At 42.8% G+C, this 26,610-nt stretch overlaps 1 protein-coding gene and 1 long non-coding RNA gene across 4 annotated transcripts in view; both read right to left on the bottom strand.

Moving 5' to 3' along the window:
* The window catches only part of sema6a (sema domain, transmembrane domain (TM), and cytoplasmic domain, (semaphorin) 6A), a 146,352-nt gene extending 130,703 nt beyond the window's left edge, over positions 1–15,649 (bottom strand). For all 3 annotated transcript variants that reach the window (XM_084728487.1, XM_084728488.1, XM_084728489.1), the window contains exon 1: positions 14,656–15,649. The gene's annotated coding sequence lies outside the window, so the exon portion shown is untranslated. The remainder of the gene's footprint in view (positions 1–14,655) is intronic.
* A 6,379-nt stretch (positions 15,650–22,028) lies between these two features.
* LOC146320277 (uncharacterized) lies at positions 22,029–22,712 on the bottom strand. Its single transcript, XR_014771501.1, has 2 exons — positions 22,281–22,712; positions 22,029–22,200 (listed from the first exon to the last, which is right to left on the bottom strand). It is a non-coding gene; the product is annotated as an uncharacterized LOC146320277 (long non-coding RNA).
* Positions 22,713–26,610: the final 3,898 nt, after the last annotated feature.

The following is a 26,610-nucleotide window of genomic DNA, read 5'->3' as shown; positions in this document are numbered from 1 at the left end:
ACATGGGTATATGTCACTGGTAAAGTACACAAATGATCTAATTATTCATTGCCACATCCTCATTCTTCACAGTGTTGTAATGACATCAAATATGTTTGTCCAAGTGCTATCTGTGTCTGTTCATTTACCAAAGTCTGGGTCACCCAGAGTTAGACAACCTGACTAACACAAGAGTTCACACACAAACACACACACACACACTGAGGCAAGCACACTTGCAAACACACACTAAGTCCTTCACCTGTTAGTGTGTGAAACAAATGACTGCTGCAGTGGCGCCAGTTTGAACACACCACCATGTCCCATCTTATCGGCTGGCTGCATGAAAACCTGTTTGTTCTAGATAGAGTCTGCAACAATCAACCCGCCAGCTTGAGGGAATTCAGCTGGCCCAGGATGACTGCGCCTCGCTGGGCTGAACACAGACGCAAATCCACCACAACACAGAGGAAGGATGAAGATCAATGGCTCAGACTGAATGACAACAATAGAACTACACCACAGGATCAAGTCGACGCTCCAAACTCCCAAATCTTATCTAGGTCACAGACTCATCCCACCTCCTTTCTTTGCTGTCTGATTTCTTTGTTGTCATGTGTGGTGATGTAACATACTGTAACTTTGCAGAATAAACTCAAAATGGAGACCAGGTAGAGGAGCCATGTGTTGAAAACATTCAGACGATAGTATCTCTGCTCTGTCTGATAACCAAGTCAAGTGAGGACGAACGAAAAAATAACGCCCCGAGACTCAGAGACTTCTCTAATTGCCAATATAATTAGCCCTTGAATATAAGTTTAAAAAGAGCTGAAAACCTGACTGAGAGCACAGCAGTCTTCTGATGCAATACTAAACATCATCATGGTTCACAGAGTTTTCACTATTCTGAAAACAAACAACCATGACTTGGCTAAAGCGTATTAGAAACACACAGCCAATTTTAATCACAAATATTTTCTTCACACTATAAAAATTAGAGTCTCAGTAGAGTTGTGACTCTATCTGCTAATATGCTGATCATGTTGCTTTAGAAACTTGATTCAATGAGTTGATTGAACTCTGTGTGGGACTTTCATTCAATGCAAGTTCTGTTCTAAGTTCTTAAGTGTTCTAAAAATAAATTGAAACTGTAAGTTTAATTTACTGGAATAAATAAAACTTCCCTGTAAAAATGAAAGTTGAGAAATCACAACATTTATTTTATTTATTTAAAAATTGTGAGTTTTGTATATTTATGTTAAGAGAAAAGATTAGGTGGTTCCATTAAATTCCTCTAAGATTTTTAACAGTTTGACTTGAAGAAAGAAAATTAGCTGTAAAAAAAAAAAAAAGAGCCATTCTCCATTAGTAAGACCTTTGTAAATGATTAACGGATAGAGAGTCTAGATAGCCTCACCTGCCGTCCTGTGTTCCTATCTAGTTACCAGGCTAGCATTACTAGACTAGCTAGCATTACTAGATCTCATGCACTCAGTGTTAGCTCACATGTACTCTGACACACAGAAGGAGAAAGAAACTGAAGAGGGGTTGACTAATGAATTGGCTGTCTTGTGTTTTTCCCACCTGTGGAACAGCTGAGAGCAGCGGTTTAAAGCCTTTGTGCAAACAGGATTCAGTGATGAGCAAACACACACATTCTACAAATAATCTCTTCCTAAAACAGGAATAATTCTCAGTGATGAAGTCTGACCAGTTTTGACTCATCAAACTCTCTTCAGAGGAGCTGGGCGCAGAGCCATGCCTCCTCGCTCAGACTCCAAAACCCAATTAAATAATCAAGGGTTCAATTGCTGTATAATACCACAATCAATAAACAGCGGATTTCTTGGTTATTAGGATGAAATTAAACAGATCCCACAAGAAACAAATACAGAGAACTTATCAGCGAAACAGATGAGACGGTCCCAGATTAGTTGAGGATGGGAGTAGATCAAAAGACATGCAGCATTTCAGTATGCAGCTGCTGCACTGCCCAATCAAACCAAAGTACTCTGAGACCAAAATAGGCCTCATTGCAGTCTCCACACACACACCAGTTTATGCAAGAGTGCATACATACACAAACAAGCCGCTCAAATCCATGCACATAGCCTCACACACACACCTTCACAAACCCAGAAGCAATCACCTCCTGAATAATCCAGTAAGCACACAAATCACAACCTTAACAGGTTTAGAAAAGCAAAGAAGCTTTTTAACAAATAATGTAAAAAGGCCCCCAGTAGGCTGTGATGAATGAATCAAGCCAAACCTGCTGTGAACATTATCAGAGAGGGGGATGAATGAATACATTATCATGCAAGGCACAACTTCTCTTTTCCTGCCTCACAGCTTGTCTGTCTTCCTGCCTATCAACCTGCTTGCCTGATTACCTGCCCACATACAGAGCACCTTTTGTCCAGATTAAAGGGGCGCGGATGGGGGCGAGGTGAAATATTATTTCTTTTCACAGGAATTCATTTTGAGAAGGAGATGTGTTGAGTTTCTTTACTCTGTGTGCTTCGAAACCTTGCTGCCTGTCTCCCCTGCTAACTGTCCGGCCTCTTTCAATTACTCTCTCTGGCAGGCTGTCTTCCTCTCTACCTGTCTGCTTAAATATCCCTGTTACCTCTGTGAGTCTGTGGAATCCTCCATGCCCCCAAAACCCTCAATATCTGCCTCTACTGGACATCTCCATCACTCTTGTCCAGCCTGCCTCTTTTCAAAATAGGTTTCCTCCTGTCTCCTAAAAAAAATACATTCAAACACAACTTATTTGCATAACAAACATGTTTTTAAGAAAGATACCGATAGTTTGATTACATTTATATAAAGAAGAAATGTTCATACTGAACATATCTATATTGTATCTTGGCAACAAAAGTACAATTTGTTTTCTTGCCAAAAGGTAGATGAGAGGATCAATACCACATTCCTCATGTCTGTGTGGTAAATATGAAGTTAAAGCAGTATCTGGTAGGACTGGGTGTCATCTGAAAAATTTAACTACCCTTAAAGTGATACTACCACCAACAAAGGACTTCATTTAATACCTTTTTCCCTGCTTCCTTTGATATCATGTGAATGGAAGCATTCAGTTGTTTAAAACCAAAATGACTGAAAGTTGAAAATGTTCAAATTCTAAAAATATTCATTTAATAACGGTACAAAAGACAGACGTGGAAAACAGCAAGTCTGGCTCAGTCCAAACATAAGAAAATCTGCCTAAAGGAACACATATTGCTTGTTTAACCTGCACAAAAGCTGAAGACACCTGGTAGTTTTACAGGGTGTTATGTAGCCTACAAGGCACAATAACTTCCTTAGGTCTGGTTAAATATTGAAAGCGTCAATGCTGACATGAAGCATGAGATGTGACAGTGTTTCTCTAACCTGAAGTGTTTTATGAGCTTAAACAATGTGACGCCTGGCCCTGGTGTCAAAGTCCTGTGTTTTGCATGTCCAACAATGTTCACCTTGACCTCATCAGCTCTGTTTAATATCAAGATTCATTTAGGCAAATTAAAGTTACAGGGACATTGCACATTAGTAAACATTTCTGTAACTGTGCCAGCTTAGTCATCTTGGCTAATTTTCAACTGCAGTCCCTGGGCAGGTGTAATGAGCTACAAAGACACATAAAATACATTAGTGAAACACTGATTTTTCTCACCATTTTCTAACATTTTATGAAGCAAACAACTTATCAATTAATTGAGAAAATGATTGAGAGATTAATAAAAATGAAAATAATTGCTTAGTTTTGTTAGTTTTGGCCTTAAAATACGTGGAAACAGGAACAGCAATACTCATCGTGGCTGAACATAATTCATAAGCGCAAAAAGTATTTTAATAGAAGGACAATAATACATAAAACATAAAACAAAGCACGCTTCAGGCCATTTGGGTAAGTTACAAAGTAGGGTCCCACATTTGATTGTCTTTTTGTGTTTCCCAGTGAAAGTAATTTGGGCAGCAATTAGATTTACTCCTCAAGGTGTTTTTGCAAAGCAAATTAAAAGTATTCAAAAGGTCCAGTGTGTGAGATTTACAGTGATCTATTGATAGAATGTGCCGCCATATTTCCACAATGGCACAACGGACAAACCAAACACTGGCTCTGGATGCAGCCTTTCATGTTTTGCATGGTCACTGCAGTTTCTCCTACACGTTTGGAAGGGGAGGGTGAAGTGACGAGTTTCTTAAACACTGGTCCTTTAAACGTATTTGATTGGAGATGGGTTACCCTCCTCATTGTCTACCTACTAGTGTCCATTTGTTTATCGGGCTCCTCTCCTCCTCCTCCCAGCGTCAGCTCAGGCTCCTGTCACACCATACATTTAATCAGTCCAACTATACCGAGCAGCCTCCCTGTGCTGACTGAATTGGGTGCATGTGTGTGTGTGTGTGTGTGTGTGTGTGTGTGTGTGTGTGTGTGTGTGTGTGTGTGTGTGTGTGTGTGATGTGAGTGGGCCTTTGTGAGGCCTCCACTCAGCGGAGTGATGATAAGTACTCCCAGCCCAGCGCTCCGCATGAGCTGATGGACAGACAGGCCAAGAACACTGGGGGCCTTGTGGTTGGGCGTGTGTGCATGTGTGTGTATGTGTGCGTGTATTGTGGTGAAAAGAGGGAAAGGGGAAGATGGTGGCTGGGGACTGGGAGTGTGTGCGTGTGTGTGGTGTGTGAGCCTGTGTGTGTGTTTCTTTTTTTTTTCAGCAGCCACGCCACCAGGCCATGCCACATGGCTGCAATTTGTTCATTAGCTATGTAATAAATGTACACACACACACAGAGGTAATATTGTTCCGAGTTCTGCCTGATTGGATTCTGAAATAGAGGACCCTCAGGGGAATCACTTGTAGTCTGCCAGCCACTGTGACCAAGAGAAGGCTGATTTCTTAACAAGGTTTGAGGCAAACTCTAAAAAAAACACATGTAGTCTATATTTTTCTATTTGCTGTGAGGTGCACTGTGAAAATAAACTAAAATAATACAGCTTGTGTAAGATTTCATATATTAGCGGATAAAATCAACATCTAGATTGTTTTGATTGCTTTCATATGACTGAATGGAAAAGTTTTTTTTCCTTACACTGTAAAAAATCATATGTGAATTTAATTTAATTTAGACCTCAAAATCAGTTTCAAGTCTGAATAGTCGTCCTGTTTCACTATGAAACAGTCAATTGCTGTAACTTTAGGGTACATGGTCGAATCAGCCCCTTCACGTGTTTTATATGAGTCATGGTCTGAAAACGCCCACAGGCCAATATTCAGTCGGTGTGGTAAAATGGCTTGACAGCACCACCTTCAAAAATTAAACGAGGTAGTCCTAGCAGAAAATTACCACGAAAATTGGTAGGTACATGTTTCAAACCCAGATGTGCAAAAAAGTGGATTTTAATTTGTTGTTCCATTTTATGCCATTTTGGTTATTTCCAGTTGTTGTATTTTAACAATAAGCGATTGTATCAGATGAGCTTTAAAAGACATGCTGTCTTTGTCCCAACACTGAACCAATGTAGCTCCAACAGGAGCAGCTGCAGCTCCAAGGTCCTTGTTTGAAATGAAAAACTGATTCTTCAAACTGAGAAGAAAAGTTTATTTGTTTTGAATAATTACAAAATTAACCTCAACTTGTCTTTTCAAATATAGGCATCCTAAACTTTTAAGGCAGCTCAGACACTAAATCAAAACAGTTACTAGATTTTTACAGTGTATGTTCCATGTTTATATGTCAGAATAACTCCAGGTCATTTTAAAGACTTACCAGTCACCTGGAAATAATTAATAATCACCCAGGGCCAATTACAAGCAATCCATCATCATCATCAGTGTGTCAGATGAGCTCGAGATGGTTGTTACAAATTACCTGCCGCTGTCTAGGATATCAGTCGATGTCTGTTTGAGCCGAGCTTGTCCCGCCGGGTTTTGGGCCAGCTCATAAATGTTTGCATCACAAGTTAGACAGCAATATTAGATTATGTGAAACAATATCCCTGCTGACAGATCGCTTGAACAAAGATGTTGCTGTGGAGGATATCCAGAAACATGGATATAAACAAAATCTGTACAGTCTCATCATTTGGCCCGCACATGGAAACCAGCAGTGGGGGCTTTTGGAAGAAGAAGCTGCTTGTTCCACATTCAGTGAGGCTTATAGCCTCTGGGAGAGTATGACTGCTGCTCTGCCATGAGCATACAGATCACCTTACACACTGGCTTTCCTCTGCTTTGATGACTGATCCACACACACATACACACTCACATGCACGTCCACACACACACACACACACACAAAGACATGCAGGCCTGCTCTTCCACAGATACTCAGGAGCATTAACACGCTGGATTTGCTCACACACAGACACACACACCTTTACCTCATCCATCCCCCACCTGGATTAATTCACCTGCTGCACCTGAGAATGCGCCCGCTATGATGTCACCCGCAATCCCATCACTTCAAAGGCACAAAAGCACCTCGGTGCCATCAGCACAAAGAGCAAATGCACGCTCTCACTTCTTTCTTTGTCCTTCTGTCCCCTAATGGTAATTCCCCCCCTGCAGAAAGTCCATACACAGTGAAGGGAGAATTACACAGCATACTCTACAATCAGGTATTCTTGGGTTTCTGCCCATTGGCACTTACTGTGCAGCACTGCAACGATGACAAGCTTTCTTTATCCCTCTTTGCTCCTACTGACATGAAAGAAACTGCTCTTGTGCGCAAATTTGTGTGCACTTACATGTGCTTTTTGAGAGAGTTCATCTGTAATTGTGTACACGCATCTCAGTCAAAGGTGGCTGTGTGTGCCTAGAATCCCATGATTACAGTGCTGCTGCTCTCGGAAAGCTCCCATTGGAAATGCTCACAAGTAGGGTATGATGTGATGAGACAAGGCGATAATACAACCACCACATTAGTGCATGGTTAGCCATTAAAAGACCCAAATGAGATTATGAGGTCATATGGGAGGTACAAAGCCTACAGCCAAAACAAGAACCCCCTTCTCTGTGAAAGTAACAGCACATGTTCAGTATTCCCTCTCCACAGAGAGAGAGAGGGGACAAAATCTAGATGTGGAGGAAGGTGGAGAGAAAGGAAACAGGACAGGAAGAGGAAGAAAGAAAGACAGAGATAAATACAGAAAGGGAAAGACAGGTTTGATAGCAGGGGCTTACCACTGGGTATACTGATGTCAGTTAGATTTAGGAAATTGTTATATCATAATATGGCATAATTTTTCTGTTTTTAAAGTTATGGTACGTAACATTTCCACATTAAAATGTCTAAAAATGCAAGGTCTACATTATATATTCAGGTAATTTTATTCAAGGAAATGGTGCATCAGCAAACATGACTAAACATCGTGCGAATAGTACACCTCGTCCGTGAACACGATTTCTACCTGCATCGCGTCAGATAGATTTTCATCAGCTATACAATGAGGACAATAACTCCCATGATCGCAAGTTACTTCACAGCATCAACAAACTACATCTTTTGTTTTAATGTGGGCAGCGGAACTTCCATATTGTCCTTGCATTACATTGAACGGATGTCATCACCTTTTCTGAATTATTATTTGCATTTACCCACTTAGTCATTATATTTAGATTACCGATGATTGCTTATGGAAAGATCTAATAGAGTTAGAGGGTCACTGTAAGGTTAACTAAAAAAGGAAAGTAAGTTCTATCAACAAAACAGTATTAGTTGGTAATGGTTTTATAAAAATTTAACAGTTGGGCTCATAATTTTAAAAATCTTTTGAAATAAGTTGCCTCAAAATTTTTCATTTTTTAGTGTATTTTGTGAAAGCATCAACATTCATCTCTACAGTATGTTTACTGAGGTATTTGGTCAAAAACATCATGATACTTGATTTTGTCCGCTCAGCTGTACAAGAGGTCTTCCCTGCCATGGAAATTTCCATAGTGGTCGATTTCTGTTGTAATCCGTCATTGAATAACACATGAATTCAGCATGATTTACCATCAAAACATCCAACTGAGCATGAAACAGGAGGCCCTGGCCCATCTTCCATCTCCGCTCAGTGGAAGGCTTCCCCATTGTAAAGCAAGGTGAAATAACAGCCGTTCAATGTACTGTAACACACTAGAGATGCACCGGCCCCATGAACGCGGCGCTATTCTCAAGACGATGCCTGCTGTGAAAATATTCTTCCGCTCTCTTTAGGAAGGAAAGCACAGAGAGATGGAGAGAGTTTATATATATGTGTGCATGTAAGAGAAAGACTGAAAAGATGCACGCACAGAAGGAGATAGAGGGTTCACCGCTGAGATAAAAATGGAATCCATTTTGGTTCTTGAAGCACACTCATCCGCGGTGTGAGGACCTGCTTGGCGTGTTAGCCTGCCATTGCTCTTTCAATCACTTCCCCTCTTTCCTCCTCTGCTGTCTTTCAATTGTTCCGCCTTCCTCTCGCTACACTGTTTATATAATTTCCTCCTTTTCTCCGTCGTCACACCTCTTTCCTTCCCTCTCCTCTCCTTTCCTTCTTCCTCTCACTTCTCCTCTCTCTAGGCAGCCAGGCACCCCAACACTGTCTCAGGTCCTGAAACTATGGCAACGGAATGAGAGAGCAAGCGCTCTCTATGATTAATAGATGAGAGATGCAGTGCCAATCGCTGGGGCCTGGGGAGGAGGGACAGATGCACTCGAACAACGCCACGCAAACAAGCACGCATGGTACACAATCTGAGTACACACACTCAAACCCCCCCACCATTAGCCACCCTCCGAGCTTTGTGGTAATATGCACACAGCAAATGGGAAAGGATCTGACTTATACACCAAACAGAGGCTCATAGACACGTGCTACAGGCAGAGTTGGAGTTTTCCTCATGCTTAACATCCTCAGGACACACACGCGCTCCTTATTGGCTGCAAACAAGCAAGCTAACCACAGAAATAACCACAGCCCCAGCTGCGGACGCAGCCCTAATGAGTCTTAACAGACTGTGGCTGTCTCCATGACTCACAGCTGGCTGCTCTCACCTGTAAAAGCACAACAGCAGGACGGGAATTAGGACATCATATTTTTACACTGTGTACCACGATTTTACATCATCTGATCCGTAGTATAAGACTTGGCTCCTTTCAAGGCCAGTCATTCATCCATCTCCCCAGCAATCACACAAAGCCCTGCTACCGCTGCTTTTGGATTATCCCTGCAAATGCATTTCCTTTCCATTCCATTTGAGTAATGACAGGCGACCAAACTCTGCTCTGACAGAGGTATTACCACATGCTAATGTCGCATTTACTCACTATTTACAACAGTGGTCCGCAAACTGGGGGCCCCGACTCCCAATAGCTGTCACCAAAGGTTAATGGGGGGTCGCACTGACTCATTTCTGTGAATAAAACTAAATAAATTTGTTATTTTTAAAGTTTTAAAGTATTATTTAAAGGCAAAATAGGCAACAGTTTCCTAAAAAACTATATATAGACTCCTATTAACACAATCCCTATCAATTATCAGTCATGACGGGCTAGAAGCGTGTGGTGGTGGATGTATCTGCAGAGACCCTGCCCACTGCCTGTATTTCCTTATTTTCTCACTATTTTGCTGTGCTTGGGACGCGTTACCAACCTGAAGCATCAGTATTCGACATCCTGGGAATAAGACTCGGCAGTCAACTACGAATTCTACCTTTAAAATATAAACTTAAAAAAATTCACAGGATAAGCACACAGTGAAGACCTGAACAAACACTTCATTCACAGAGCCTTCACACTGCTAAACAGCCTCATCCTGCATTAGAAAAGTATAAAACAGCCAAACACAGAGGATTGTATACAAAGTTCCTACAATCTCAGGAAAACTCATCTCTGAGTTTTGAGAAGTGCAGTATCACAAAACATAACATTGCAATACTCAAGGCTAACAATATTTTCTTACAACCCTAGTCAGGGTTGGTCAGTTTAGTCAATGATAGAAAAAGAGATCCCTTATGGAAAACAGTTGGGAACCACTGATTTCCATGGGGAGAGACCTGACTTTATGAGCTGATTCTAAATGTTCTTGCTGTGTTTTCATTTGGCGCGTGTGTGCTAAAGTTTGGCTCCTCAGCAATCTTCTCCTAGATGGGCTGGCTATCACTTTCTAATTCACTTAATTTCTAACAACAAAGCTTTGCCAAGCACCGACAGCCAAAACACCAACAGACACCGGGCCAATTCCACCAACTGACTTGCGGCGCCCAGCCCGAATGAGCCTTTTGCCTGGTCCTCCATGCCTCTGGCTTTCTTGGCATAGACAACACGCTCAATCAATTATGCTAATGTAACGAGTATGAAGAAGAGTGTTTAACACATGGACGGTTAATTCAGTGGAGGCTCTGTAGAGTCATTTATAGGGAGCCGGAAGGGTTAAGGCTAAGTGGGAGGAGAGCAGCCAGTCAGAACAACACAGTGAAAGTTGGAAAATACAGCGCATTGCATCCATGCATGTGTGTGTGTGTGTGTGTTTGTGTGTGTGTGAAAAACAACGGGAACACGGAACAACACGCTGAAGCAAGTGATTAGCGAGTGATTACATTTTCAATGAGCCATGCTGTGCATAGAGCACACTGGACCATACTGCATGGTGAGATATATTAGGTTTCTACAGTATCATTTATCATCTCCCATAAACAGTAGGCAAAATGTTCCAATTTAACTGGAAAGGATGGTAGTGAGCAAATAAACTGCAGGCCCTTAAGAAAATCAAATATCCCAACAAAGCAGATACGTGGAGATTTAGATGTGGGTCAGCCAGTTGTCTCTTATCCTGTATAATATCACTCAGAGTGTTTTCTTAGATAAAATGCAAGGCATTTATCAAATAATGAGTTCAACTTCAGCAGGTCAAGGAAATTGGAGCCAAAAAAAAGAAATGAGTGAAAAGGAGCAGCAGAAGGTTAAGTAAAATGTTTATAGAGTGGGGAGTTGTGTAATTTGTTAACGCAGGTTAAAATATCTTCCTGTTTATTTTTTTTTTCACCCTCTGAATCACAACTGAGTCTGAGACGAGAGCCAACTTGAGTGCAGCTGAAATCAGTGAATGTGCCGCGTAACGTCTGTGATGGACAGTTCCATTAAAACATGAGCTTTTTTGATTATGCTGACATGCATTTCTTTTCTCTTTTTAACTTAAGTTTTATTGCTTTTAGTAACCACAGAACAAACATAAATCATTCCAGTGGGATACATAACGTAGCAACACAAGTCTAGAGCTGGGTTGCACTGATGGGGGTTTATTTTTAAACTTGTCTAAATCTTTGTTGCACCAAAGCTAGTTAAAGCTAGTTAAAAAGCTAGTTAGAAACTAGTTTAAAATTAAGAAAGGTTAAATTCAAACCTCTCTCTAAAGCTCAGGTTAGTTTTTACTTTAAACCTAGGTTAAAATAAATAAATAAATAAATAAATAAATAAATTACAATTTAGGAGGTCTAACTTTTAAAATTGCTGCCTTTTTGAGATGGACTGAACAAAATAATTCTCTGCTGAGCCATCATGGGTAGACTAACTTGTTGACTTTTTAGCTAACCACCAAGCACTAGTCCTGTTCATTTATTTTAATTTGGGTAAGCAGGCTCCATATTGATTAAACTCTACTTAATTTACATCACTAAACTTGGATGTACTAAACTGAGATTTGTTTTTGATTGCGCAACTGAGGTTTTAATGTTAAATCTGTGTTTAATCATTGCAGCCTATGTCTCTGCCTTTATTCAGGGGCTCAAGTGGCATCTCTGTGAAGAGTCTTATAGACAGTCCATTTGTCCCATTTTGCAATAAATTTTGATCATTGCAGTCTGAGTTCATGTGTGAATCTTTCTGTGTCAAATATTTCCTCAACTAGGGGTGTCACCATTTCAATATTGAATTGAAAATCATGGATTTGGAGACACTTGACACCCCTATCCTCAACAGTGTCCAACCAGTGTCACAGAGTTAGGGGTGTCCTCTTTGCGCCGTTTTCTGGTGCCCCTTTTCAAATTGCCTAGATAATGTATAACACCAGAAATGATTTTAGTAATTCATAGCCCAAGATCAGTCATTTTTAACTACGCCTATATATCATCACTTCTCAATTTTCTACATTTCCAGATAACACGGGTGTGATCTGAATTTTATGACCTGTATTCTAAAATAAAAATGTGCTAAAACACATAACACAGACTCGTGATTATCCTCTTTTAATGTTCCGCTATACTAGAACAGGTTTGTCATTTAGTGTTCAGGCACCAGTGTAATTGAAGCAGCGGCAATTTAGAAAGATGTGGAATCTGGGAAATGGGTTAAGCATCAATAAATCACATCCAGATGAGTGAGAGGGATTTGATGCTTTCTCTCACACTCTGATTGTTTCAACAAAAAAAAAAAAAAAAGAAAGAAAGAAAAGAAAAAAGCAGCAGCCCACACACGAAGGACGTGCATCAATAAAACATGGCTTTTATAAAATATGCATAAATACACACACTATTGAATGCTGGGTATTGACACTAACTGAATGAAGAGCAATGGTTAACAGCAGCTGACCAGTCCGGTTGTTTATAATCGAAGGCCAATTCATTTGAACAGAAGCTCTTATCAATTATTCAAAGTGTCCAGGCTGCATCTGTCCTTAACTGACAAAGGTAAACACTGACTCTCCCTTTCTGCCTCTCATACACACACATGAACACACACACATACAGTGTGACAAATCCACATCAGTCACACACAATGCCATCCCCATTGCTATTGTTAGGGGATCGGCGGATCAAACGCTCCACGGAGCATTGCTCCAAATACAAGCAACAAACTCTGGTCGCTGCTGTGCTCCATTCTGCCTCTCCAGGAGGAGAGCAGACAGGCTGCTGTCACAAAGGTAATCACGCTGTAATTCATGTATCGGCAGCACAACATGTCATTGTGTATAATGTGTTAATAGCAGGATTTGCACTCTAGTTTGTGCTGTTGTAGCCTTTATGAAACAGTGTGGTGGGATTTGCAGCCCGTGCAGCATCTCAAAAAATGCCTCCAGGACATCTGAATGCCTTCAGGCGAATGTTGTAGGAGGAGCAGGAGTGAAATGTTAAAACATTCTGCTGTTTCTCACTCAAGATCTCCGTGTAATCCCCCTGAACAATATGTATACTGACTGCAAAATAAAAACATAAAGTCAGAGATGAAAAAAACACACCAGAGTACCAAATATTTCCAGTGATTTCAGGAAAAAAAAATGATGAAATATATCATCCTTTCCTCTCCATTCTTTTTTTTTTGTCTTTATACCAGAATCATGTTTCTAAAACAGCCCGTCCTGCTGCTGAAAATCAGCTGACAAGAGGCACCTTTTGCTGTGGGCATTCAATACTCTTCAGATTCACCCATTTATATCATCACCCTTGCACACTTGATAATCTATAACCTACATTTAGAGTTGCTGAATCCTTTTTCTAGCTTTCTCCCAGTGCCTCTCGGGGGATCTTTCATACTGGGAGAGGAGGAGAGAGGAGAAACCACTGGCAATGACTGGGTGTTGGCAGTCAGGCTTGCTGGCTGTGGTGGTTTGTGAGGCCTCTATCTCCTCTCCCAGCTTGTTAAAGGAAATAATGTGCAGCAGCACTTAATTTAATGGCAAATCCACTTCTGAAGACCGGTGCAATTTTGTCTCCTGTCGGAATTACAAACATTTGATTGATCTTTTTGGACCACAGTAATAGTGGCCACCACTCCACCTCCTGGTATAGCTTGACATCCCTGAACACACCCGAACCAATGTGTGTGTGAGACAGAGAAAGAAAGTGCGACCCTGAAGAGTGACTCCCTTAAGGACAATAAAAATCTGCATGTAAAATTTATTCACATCAAATCTCCATCATTCACATTAGAGTTGTGTAGAAAGAATGATAACTGAAGAGAAGTAGTAAACACAGGCTGCATCATTAGTCTACATGTAAACGGCAGCTCTAAATTCTGAATTTCCAATCATGTAAAATTAAATGAAAAAAATCCCATCATGCCCTGTGGTAATAGAGCAAGCACTTCAATGTTTGCCCGTTTTCATAACAAATCAAGCATGAATTTGTTATTAGGCTCATAAATTAATGTGGGTTTTTTTTTCATTTTCATTCTAAATTAACAACTGGCAATTTAGTTTTGCAACATCTTTGGAGTCAAACAGGCTGAAAAGGCACAAAACACGGAGGAGCAGGAGGAGAACAGTCGGTCCGACTCCTCCAAGTTCCCACAAGCACATTTCTTATTTGCCGTGCATGTACCTGCTACTCGGAATGATTCTCACATTGTTGTTAAACCCAATATGATCCATAATGTGTCCTCACTTCTTTATTCCATGAGGGTAAACAGCATAAGAGGGATTACGCACGGAATAGTGGTCTGTTTATATCGGTAGGAGATGTTTTTTTTCCTAAAGGAAGACAGCTCTGTTCTCATTTGAAGTGAAAAATGGGCACTTTCAGATTTTTTGTAACTTTAAAATGCCATATAAATACGCGAAATCGCCCTAAGTTGCTAAAGTAACCTCGTGAAGCTTGTGCACTTGTCGCCCGGCAGCCTGGCTCTAAGAGAAAACAAGCCTCCGGGGCTCCTCAGTAAGACTGGTACAGTCTATAAAAGCGCACCTAAAGTTTGAAATAAACAAAGAAATCTTACCTTCAGCTCATGAATGGATATGCCTCGGAGTGGTTTCACCAGTCTGTCTTTTAGTAATCCATGAGATACGGCTCTCAAAGCAGTTCAGACGGGGTGCTCGCTTCGGAATAACAATACGAGCGCTACTTTTCTCTTGCGCTTCTTTTTGTTACATGCCGCGCTGAAATCACACCTCTTCAAATGGGAATATCCATCGGAAATCCACACTGGTGAGAGAAAAAAAACGACGTTCTGGCTTTTTAAACTCCCCTCAGGTGAACTGAACCAAGCGGGTGTCCCAGAACTAGCTACGGAGCTGAACGCAGTCCCTTCCACAAAAGCCGACGGTCATCCTATTTGGAGATGAAGCTTCTTACCAGACTGGAGCGCAGCGCAGCGATCCCAGCTGTCACCCACCCGCTAAACACACACACACACACGCTCTCTCTCTCACACATACATAGGGAGGAGCTTCAGCTCTGGAACGGGAGGTATTGTGTCAATGGGTGCCAGTTATGGACAACTGTATTTCTATTTTTACGCAACGGCATTTCATAAGAATGCGCGTTGGAGAAAGAGAAAATCTAAGCGTGATTAATAGTTTCGCTATGTAAGGTTTAAAAAAACAAGAAAAAACTGTTAAGAGGTGAGTTGGAAATTCAAATAAGATTAACTGGTATTTTGTGGACACGCAGGCTAGTCCGTTGGCTCTGTGTCATGCAAACTGTCAGTGGTAATTTTGAAGACACAATAAAGATGCAGGTCCTCTGCATGCCGCCCGCATCGTTGGACTTGGTGCGGTTTTGTGCGCAGCCGATGCGAATCGGTATGTCATCAGGTTCAAAGGCTCTCTTGTCTGTTGTCTCTGCTCTCTGGACCGCCTTTCCTTCCCTGGTGGTCCCTCCTGGTCCCGGGCTGGCACGCGCTCATGCACGCACGCAGGAACTCATGCCTTGCAGTCAGTCATTTGGTTTTTACAAATGGGCCCTGAAGTCATCAGAGCGGCCATCAGGTAACAGTCTGGAAACAAAAGCAAAGTTCAAAAAGTTGGTGCTTAAATTTCTGGCACATTTAGGCTGTAATCTGATGGCAGGGATGCATGCTCCCCATGCTCCCCATGCACACACACACACACACACACACACACACACACACACACACACACACACACACACTTACTTATGTAATTTTTGGGGACATTACATAGACATTCATTTGCACATGGGAGAAGTTTGCTTTCAGTGCTTCTTGTCAGGCAGCCCTTTTTTTTGTCAGAAATCCTGTTAGGAATCCTTTCTTACACAAAATTAATGGTCTACTTTAAACCAAACTATGATTTTTTATTGAACTTTTACAAATATACTTTTTCTTGCCTAAACCTAACCAAGTAATGTTGTTGCTTAAACTTTACCCAGGGCCAATCTATTACCATCAGCCTGGCATATTTTTTATCCTTCTATGGTTGTTAATCTTAAAAAAAAAAAATGCTAATTTAAAAAAAGTGTAAAACTCACAAGACTGGTCTGGTGCTATATTCAAAGTAAAATACTTTTACTGTGTGCATGAAGATGACACCAGCTCTGACAGAGACAGCTGGATTTTTTTTTTTTTAAAACCAGTAGTATTAGCTAGCCAGCCTATTAACATAATTTTTATCTCTCACTGGGGCCCTCTGGTGGTCATGGGTGCTTAGTTCCCTTATCCAGCTCTGACCTAACCAAACTGCGACAGAAAATGAAAAATGATAATAATAAAAATAATAATAAAAAGTGTAAAAATAAGTCGACAGTAAGCTCCAGTCTCCTGGGTGGAAGTCCAGTTCTCAACCCATTCATCAGAACAACCTGCTTCTGGTACGGACTTCCTAAGGTTTCTGACAGAAAGGGCTTTCTGTTAGAAAGCACTCAAGGCTAACTTCTCACACTCTTTTTCAGGAGACTAACCCTAACCCTACCCATAACTGCATCATTTTTTTTCCAGTTGGGAATGCAACTTTTGTCCTCACTTGCACCAGCCGTCCCCAGTAAACTCGTCTTGAGCCTGAAATGTGTCCCCGAAAACAGCCTAAGTCATACACACACACACACACACCTTCCTAGCCTTACACCAAGCCAGAATCAACATCAATTTGTTAGATTGAAAACTGCAAACCTGCCACAAAACACAAACATAACTACTTCCACATGGTGCCAGATACACAAACTCACATTACGTTGCAGTGCGCACACACCTGGGTAGACATCTCGACTAGATCATATATAGATATACTGTACAAGCTCCAGGGGGACAGAGCTAATGTGTGTGAGGCTTTGGGCTTATCATTATATAATAACAGGCCACCTGTTAAAGCAGTAGCGTGTGTGTATGTTTGTGTGTGTGTATGTGTGTGTGTGAGTGTGTGGGTAATTGTGCTCCTGAGTAGTGGCCTGTCAGGCACCATTGCTGTCTTGTTACAGTAACAACTCAGTACAGTGCTGCCTCCACAGGCCCGATGCCAAACACTATACTGTTGTTCTTTAACGTGAACTAATGCGCTCCTGCCTGCCAATTCTTTCCTCATCTGTTATCATTTAATTTGCTTTCAAAACAAAAGTCGTTTACCATCATGCAGTTGAACCATCATACAGGGCATGTGCACTTGATGGAGAAAACATAACCACTCAGTTGTTTTCCTATCATAGAAAAGCATGTGGTCAATAGTTTATTTTAACTCAAACAATGATAATTTCCTAAACTTAATCAAGTAATTCTGTTGCCTGAACTTAACCAAGTAGTTTTGGCGCTTAAACCTACCAAAGTAGCTCTTTTGTCTGAACCTAAACCAAGTAGTTTTGTTGCATGAACCTAAATGAGTTTTGTCACATAAACATAAACACCTACTTTTGTTACCTAAACCTAAACAATTAGTTTTGTTGCCGTGACCTAACTAAGTTTTGTTACCTGAGCCTAATCAAGAAGTTTTCTCACCCAAACTTAATCATGTTTTGTCACCTAAACCTAACCAGTCTTTATTACTTAAACCTAACCAATTAGTTTTGGTGCCTCTACCTTATCAAGTATTTTTGGTGCTAAAACCTAACCAAGATTTGTTATCTTAACCTAATCAACTAGTTTTGCGACCCAAACCTAACCAATTTCTGTCACCTAAATCTAAACAAGTTTTGTTATCTAATCCCTAATCAAGTAATTTTGGTACCTAAAACTAACAAAGATTTGTTACTGTGATGGCCAAGGCCACACAAATGGACAGTTGAGGGTAAAACCGTGCACACACTCACCTCACTGCTTTGTTCAATGCACAGGTTAATTTAATTTGCAGTCAACCACACCCCAAACAATTCAGGTCCACACTACAGTTTATTTGAGTTATAATTTCTTAATTTTCCTTTAGCTTTACACTGTTTAAATGGAGTGCACACATTTTCACACTGTAAGGTTAAAATTAGTAATTTTCTGTTGTATTAATCATTTTTCTTTGTCTTCTTTTGAGTTACCATGCTGGTGGGGGGGGTGGTTTCCTCCTGGACAGGCAAAAGGTGTGGCCAAGCAGTGGAACCTGTTAAATCCTGTGGCCAGCTCATCAGGCCATACCATCTCCAGCCATGTTAGAGGGGGGTTTGGGTTTAGTTAGTTTTTCCCGTGTATTAGTTTTAGTGGATATCCATTTTGTTTTCCCCTTTTGTGTTAGTTGGTTTAGCCAAGCCAGTATATATGTTCCCTCATGTTTCATTTTGTTAGGTCAGTTTGTTCAGTTAACACCTTGTTTTGTTGCTGTCATTATGAGTATAGTTGTATTCTGTCGACCTTTTTTATAGGCCTAGTTATTAAGTTCCTGGTTTATATTGTTTGGCATTTTTTGGGTAAATAAAAACCCTCTTTTTCAACAAATTCCTGTTCTCCTCTTTGCCTCACTGCTTGGTCCCTGACAGTTACCTAAACCTAACCAAGATTGTTATCTTAACCTAACCAACTAGCTTTGTTACCCAAACTGAACCAAGTTCTGTTACCTTGATCTAAACAAGTTTTGTCACCTAAATCTGTCAGGCACCATTGCTGTCTTGTTACAGTACCAACTCAGTACAGCACTGCCTCCACAGGCCCGATGCCAAACACCATACTGTTGTTTTTTAACATGAACTAATGCGCTCCTGCCTGCCAATTCTTTCCTCATCTGTTATCATTTAATTTGCTTTCAAAACAAAAGTCATTTACCATCATGCAATTGAACCATCATATGGGACATGTGCATTTGATGGAGAAAACATAACCACTCGGTTGTTTTCCTATTATTAACTCTGACTCATGTGTGTGTTTGTTTAAAAATACCTTATTATAAACAGGCTCTTTAACATGCAGTTGAGGCAGATGCAAATATAAGCACTTCTTTGGCAATTAACTGCCTGGAGTACATTCATATATCACACATCTCATCTTACAGTATAATGTACTGCAGGCTTGTTCCGGCTTCATTAAAATTCTGTGTGAGACATGTTTGAGTGCAGTTTACTGTGTGCTGTTGGCACATTCAGGTGAATCATTATGGACCTTATAGACAAAACCAGATGAGAGAAAAATCATTTTGATCTGCTAATATAAATAGTCATGCAAATGCGGCACAAGCCTCTAACCAAAACAAACTATATACAACCCTTCTTTATTTCACACACTCTATCTCCATCTTTATGTTCTTTAATCTCTCCCTCTCTATCTCACTCACTCCCTCTCACACACACTTTGAAGTGGAAGTGTTGCTAAGTGTGGGAGGCGGGAAGGGTATAATTCGAGCTCAATAATGTCAAGATACACACCAGTTAGTTTGAACTCTGGAAATATGCTCGTGTCAGAGCTTATCTCGCTTATCTTGCTAAAGTTGTCCCAGGCGCATTAGGACTGTGTGTGTGTGTGTGTGTGTGTGTGTGTGTGTGTGTGTGTGTGTGTGTGTGTGTGTGTGTGTGTGTGTGTGTGTGGAAGGGAGGCAGTTGAAATAGAGCAACCATCACATCCTTGGCTGGGACAGACAGCAATGCACACACCAGCCATTCTTCAGGGATTCAGCTCAGCTCCAAAATCAGGCTTTTGTTTCTTCATCTCCTGACTAGACTACAGCTGCTCCTGAACTCGCCTGTCTCCTGTCTAACCCCTGGAACTTGATCTAAACATCACCCTCCTGGTGTCGCAGACATCTTCTGCTCATTTTACTGGCTTCCTCTAATGTCCCACAGCTAATTCGCACTCATGTGCTGCTCTTAAAAGACATTAAAGGAATTGTGACCCACCTTCCTCGAGACAGTGTCAAACATTAAAATCTTTGTAACAACATGGAGCAATTTCCTGTGCCTCTGACACTTCACCCCTCTTTTTCCCTACCTTCTCCCCTGTCAATGAAAAGCTGTCACATCACACCAGTGGTGGAAGAAGCACTCAGATCCTTTACTGCAGTGAAAGTACTGCATTCAAAGTCCTACTGAAGTGAAAGTCCAGAAGTATGATCAGTAAAATATACTTAAAGTATAGAAAGTAAAACTGAAGAAAAATTGCCCCTGTGATGGATATAATACTACTACTACCAGTAATAATAATAATAATAATAATAATAATAAGAAGAAGAAGAAGAAGAAGAAGAAGAAGAACATTATTATTATTATAGCATTATATACCTAGGACTGATGCTTCTTATGCTTTTTATTAATCTTTTATCAGTTATAAAGTTTTGTTTCGTGTTTCTGAGTATAGGTGTCTGGCCCCTTCCAAAGCATCACATAATAAATGCCAGGGGCCGTGAGATGATTAATGGGGTTGGGAAGAAGAAAGAAAGAAAGAAATTGATTATTCTTTACTTTTCTCTGCCTTTGTTTGTTGTGAAATATTAGATAATCGTATTTATCTGGGCTTCACACATATCGAGGAGATTATATTGAGAACACAATCTGAAAAGTTTGGAGGGGAAATGAGTCTTTGATGTTACCGTTAGCAACTTGCAGACATCTGAAATGTGACAAGGGAGCCAAACTGGAGAATCAGTTTAACCTTTAACAATGTATTTTATATAAAATCATAATCTGAAAAGTGATGAGCACTAGAACTGTCAAATAAATTGAGTAAATCTGTTTAGTTTCCTTCCACCACTGCACCACACACTTCATATCTAACTAGTCATGCAAAATCTAGAGATTCACAGCAATCTATGCTGCACCATATATACACATGCTGAAATATGCAGAAAAATGCTCACACCCATTTGTATTGACTTATTTATTCGTAAGCACCCACACTTGCACCTACATTCACTGTGACAACACCATACATTACACCAGTGGTGAAGGAATTATTTAGATCCTTTACTTATGTAAGTTAAAGTAGAAACACCATAAATTCTCCATTATAATTTTTATTATTCGATCAAGCGTGTTACATAAATGTTGTATAGCTGGTCAAGGTAGAGCTAACTCAGGAAACTGTACACTGTTGGGTAGTTTAAGGAGCATGTGTAGCAACTGTGCATGCAAAAATGAGTACAGCAGTCCAAATACAGCAGTTAGTTGGAGCCACAGACTGTATATCAAATAGTTTGAAATCTTATTTAATATATGATCTATGGTTTAATCAAGTTGTTTAACCCTTGTCTTCTGTAAGTTACTGGTTAGGACCTGAATGGCCTCCTCATCCCCCTCTCTGAGAAGAGTTCATTGTTGGGCTGGTGGAGGTCTAAATGTGCATCATATATTGTCTATCAGATGGGCAAAGCTATTACAATTACTGGCTGTGAAATAATTGCAGTAAGGGAAAACATGCAATAATTTCCTCTAAAATATATAAAATATATAATAGCATATAATCAGTAAAGTACAACCACCTGTTGCCAACTTAAGTACAGTACTTATAAATGTGCTTGGTTATATTCCACTGTAAAAGACATCCTAAGACTGATTATATACATACCCAATCTTACATAGGCTCTAACATCAGTGTGTAACTACAGGGTGACAAGGCTGCATATCTTATTTGTCTTTTGTAATTAATAAAATCATATAACATTCAAGATTAGTCATTGTTGATCCACCTTCATATATATGTGACATGTCTGGCTTACATGTTGTATAAATATAAGTATGTTTGTAATTTGTGTAAGTATAATGATTTGTGTACAGTAACATAAGAGTAACAACAATACTAGATTATCAAATATAAGTAAAATATTAAATATAAAGCGTATAAGGAGTAAATGCAAAGACAGAGTGCAAATTAACAGAATAGAATAGAAGCAAGATAATTACACAAGTAAGCTAAATAGAAAAAGTAGTTATGGCAATTAAACTGAAAGTAATATTGGTAGTGATATTGATGTTAGGTTCAGAGTTTGGCCAGGACCCCAGACGCAGAGAGCGAGATAAAAGCAGTGTTCAAAGAGTTTATTGTTTCACAAAAGAGCAAAAAACAACGGAAGGCGAGGGCAGGTGCTGGACGCGGTCGGCTGGCTGGCGCAGCGGGGTCGACAGGAGGGGAACCGTGCTGGCGTAGGATCAGGAGCATGAGAGCTGCACCCACGGTCGGAAGAGGAACTGAAGGCTGCACAAAAACACTGTTGATTAGAATCACGAAGGAAAAAACACCAAAGATCCACTAGAAAGCTTGCTGCGCTACATTACCGACAACGACTGAATAGTCCGGCACAGGAGTGGAGACTAGGCCAAGCTCATATACCCGGGGAAGTGCACTGATGAGAGCCAGGTGCGTCTCATTATGCTGAGCCAGCCAATGACCGCCGCCGCTGCCACACACACTGCCCTGGAAGGAAAGGGGAGGGGGGAAAAAGGGAAACAAGGAAACCCGAAACACCAAAAACACCAAAACAAATCCAAAAAACTCAACAACCATGACATTACCCCACCCTCAACGGACGCCACCCGGCGGCCTGCCAGGCTTGCCAGGAAAGTCCCTGTAAAAGTCATTAATAAGGTCCGGATCCAGAATAAAAGAACGGGACACCCATGACCGTTCTTCTGGACCATACCCCTCCCAGTCCACCAAAAACTGGTATCCCCGGCCCCGTCTGCGGACGTCCAGCAACCGCCGGACAGTGTAGGCCGGGTGGTCATCAATGAGCCGGGGGGGCGGAGGGGGTTCGGCCGGAGGGCACAGAGCACTGGTGGACACAGGCTTCAACAGGGAAACGTGAAAGGCCGGGTGAACATTAAGGGCTGCGGGCAATTTGAGTCTCATCACACAGGGATTGATTACCTTTTCTATTTCAAAAGGGCCGATGTACCTGGGGGCTAGCTTCCTGCTCTCCGTCTGCAGAGGGAGGTCGCGTGAGGAAAGCCACACCCTTTGACCCGGCTGATAGTGGGGGGCAGGAGCGCGACGTCTGTCCGCCAATCGTTGATTGCGAGCCGCAGTCCGCGTGAGAGCCGCCCTTGCCTCCCGCCAGACCCGCCGTGCCCGCCGGAGGTGCTCCTGGACGGACGGAACTGCCACTTCGGTCTCCTGGATGGGGAAGAGGGGAGGTTGGAAACCCACAGAGGCCATAAAGGGGGACATACCTGTGGCTGAGCTGACCAGAGAGTTGTGGGCGTATTCCACCCAGGGAAGATGGGTGGACCAGGAGGCGGGATGTCTAGCGGTGACGCACCGGAGAGCTGACTCGAGGTCCTGGTTGGCCCGCTCCGTCTGGCCGTTGGTTTGGGGGTGGTATCCAGACGAGAGGCTGGCTGAAGCTCCCAGAGCCTGGCAGAAGGCCCTCCAGACCTGGGAGGAGAACTGGGGACCCCGGTCCGAAACTATGTCCTGAGGTATACCATGAAGTCTGAACACATGTTGGACGAGGAGGTTGGCCGTCTCTAGGGCTGAGGGGAGTTTGGGCAGAGGAACAAAATGCACAGCTTTGGAAAAACGATCAATAATGGTAAGGATTACTGTGTTACCCTCTGACGGTGGGAGTCCAGTGACGAAGTCCACTGCAACATGAGACCAAGGGCGATGGGGGATGGGCAGTGGACGTAGGAGGCCAGCAGGAGTCTGGTGGGAGGATTTGTTGCGGGCACAGACGGAGCAGGCGGAAACATACTCCTTGGTGTCAGACGTTATGGAGGGCCACCAGAAACTGCGTCGGAGCAAGGAGAGGGTGCGATGAAACCCAGGATGACAGGCGACTTTGGAAGCATGTCCCCACTGGAGCACAGGAGTTCTGGCGGCGGGTGGAACAAACATCCGGTTGGGAGGGCAGCTCTCGGGAATGGGTTGATCTTGTTGAGCCTCCTGCACGACTTGCTCAATCTCCCACCTGGCCGCCCCCACCACGCAGGAGGAAGGGAGGATGGTCTCCACAGGTGTGTCTTCCACCGGTGGAGTAAACTGTCTGGATAAGGCGTCGGGCTTAACATTCCTGGAACCAGGGCGGTAGGTGAGGGAGAACCGGAACCGACCCAAGAACAGGGCCCACCGAGCCTGCCGGGAGTTTAGTCGACGTGCAGACCGTAGATAGGAGAGGTTCTTGTGGTCAGTCCATACCGTAAAAGGGTGCGTGGAACCTTCCAACCAATGCCTCCACTCCTGGAGAGCCAAGACCACAGCAAGGAGCTCCCTGTTGCCCACGTCGTAATTTTTCTCTGCTGGGGTGAGCCGACGAGAGAAGAAGGCACAGGGGTGCATTTTGTGGTCAACAGGGGAGCGTTGAGAGAGGACAGCCCCTACCCCAGAGTCAGAGGCGTCGACTTCGACCACGAACGGTAATGCAGGATCTGGATGGGAAAGCACAGGTGCAGAGGTAAACAGGCACTTTAATCGGTCGAAGGCAGCATCGGCTGCCTGCGACCACACAAAGGGGAGCTTGGAGGAGGTCAATTGAGTGAGTGGGGCCGCTACTTGGCTGTAATTGCGAATGAACCTCCTGTAAAAATTTGCAAACCCCAAAAACCTCTGGAGGTGTTTTCTGGTGGCGGGGACAGGCCACTCGGCCACCGCTTGAACTTTGGCCGGATCCGCCTTCAGCTGTCCCCTTTCCACCACGAACCCCAAAAAACTGACAGATGTGACATGGAATTCGCATTTCTCTGCTTTCACAAAGAGTCTATTCTCTAATAGTCTTCTTAAAACCAGCTTTACATGCTGGACATGTTCATCAAGGTCTCTGGAAAAAATCAAGATGTCGTCTAAATAAACAAACACGAACCTATTAAGCATGTCCCTTAAAACGTCATTGATCAAAGCCTGGAAAACAGCTGGTGCATTGGTCAGACCAAAGGGCATAACCAGGTACTCGAAATGTCCCAGGGGGGTGTTGAACGCCGTTTTCCACTCATCTCCTTCCTTAATCCTGATGAGGTGGTAGGCGTTACGGAGATCTAGCTTGGAGAAAATGGTTGCTTGGTGCAAGGGGCCAAAAGCGGAATCAATCAGAGGGAGTGGGTACTTATTTTTCACTGTAATGTCATTTATCCCCCTGAAGTCTATACAAGGGCGCAGGGTTTTGTCTTTCTTTTCAACAAAGAAAAAACCCGCTCCCACTGGGGAAGAGGAAGGGCGGATTAACCCCGCAGCTAACGAGTCTGTGATGTACTGCTCCATGGACTCTCTTTCAGGCTTGGACAAATTGTACAGTTTTTGAGATGGAAATGGGGCTCCAGGGAGCAGTTCAATGGCACAGTCATAGGGACGGTGTGGGGGAAGAGAAAGCGCTTTGTCGTTGCTAAAAACCTCCTGAAGATCATGGTACATGGGGGGAATGGAGGACAAGTCAATAGGTTCGGTAGGCACAGGTGGCGAGGAGGCACTGGAGGGAATGGCAGAGTGAAGACAATGGGAATGACAGAACGTACTCCAATTGGTAATGGCCGAGGCGGACCAGTCAATATGGGGGTTGTGCAACTTTAACCAGGGGAGCCCCAGAACCAGAGGTGAAGTGGGAGAGGGAATGACTAACAGCGAAATTACTTCCTGATGATTACCAGAGAGCAGCAGGGTCACAGGGGCAGTACGGTGGGTGACACTAGCCAGTAATTGTCCACTCAGGGTGAGAACGTTCCTAGGCTCAGGGAGAGGCTCAATAGGAAGGTTCGCTTGACTACACAGTTCAGAGTCAATAAAATTGTCATCAGCTCCACTATCGACCAGTGCCTGCAGTGGTATCGTGTTATGTGGGAGTCTGAGCATACCTTGTAGTTGAACTCGGGTGGAGGGAGAGGAGGAAGAGATAGTACGGCTCACCAGCGCCCCCTCCGTGGCTGATGAGCCTCCCCTTTTGGCAGTTGAGGACAGGTGGCGAGGAAGTGGCCAGGCTGACCACAGTAGATGCATAGCCGGTGCAGTAATCGGCGCTCCCGTTCTGCGGGAGACAGTCTGGCTCGACCCAACTGCATGGACTCCTCTTCGTTAGGGACGGAGGAAAAACCCGCACGAGGAGCGGGGGCAGGCACGGGGGTGAGGTCCCGGGGAATCCCGCGTTGCGGAGTGGACACCGGAGGGTAGTTGGAAACCACAGGAGGAGGGGCGCCCTGTCTCCCTATTCTCTCCCTGCATCTCTCACGTAGCCGGTTATCGAGTCTAATGGCTAATGAGATTAATTCGTCAAGAGACTGGGTCTCGTCTCGTGCTGCCAATTCGTCCTTAATATTATCAGCTAATCCCAAGAGAAAAACACTTTGTAATGCGCGCTCATCCCAGCCGCTTTCGGCTGCCAAAATGCGGAAGTCGATAGCGTACTGGGAGACTGGCGCTGAACCCTGGCGGAGGGAAAGGAGCCGGCTGCTGGCTTCTTTCCCTTGGACCGGGTGATCAAAAACCTTGCGCATCTCATTTACAAAAGAGGAATAAGACTGAGTTACCGCCGAATTAGTGGAGATAGCCAAAGCCCAGGAGGCAGCCCGATCTGTTAACAAACTCATAATGAAGGCAATTTTCGATCTATCTGTGGCGTAAGTCTGGGATTGCTGTTCAAACACTAAAGTACACTGAAGCAAGAACTGACTACATGCCCCTAAA

The sequence above is a fragment of the Lutjanus erythropterus genome, chromosome 10, assembly GCF_056507025.1.
Source record: "Lutjanus erythropterus isolate fLutEry1 chromosome 10, fLutEry1.hap2, whole genome shotgun sequence".
Classification (NCBI taxonomy): domain Eukaryota; kingdom Metazoa; phylum Chordata; class Actinopteri; order Lutjaniformes; family Lutjanidae; genus Lutjanus; species Lutjanus erythropterus.
Note: the sequence above shows the minus strand (reverse complement) of the source record. Positions and strands in the feature narration are given on the sequence as shown.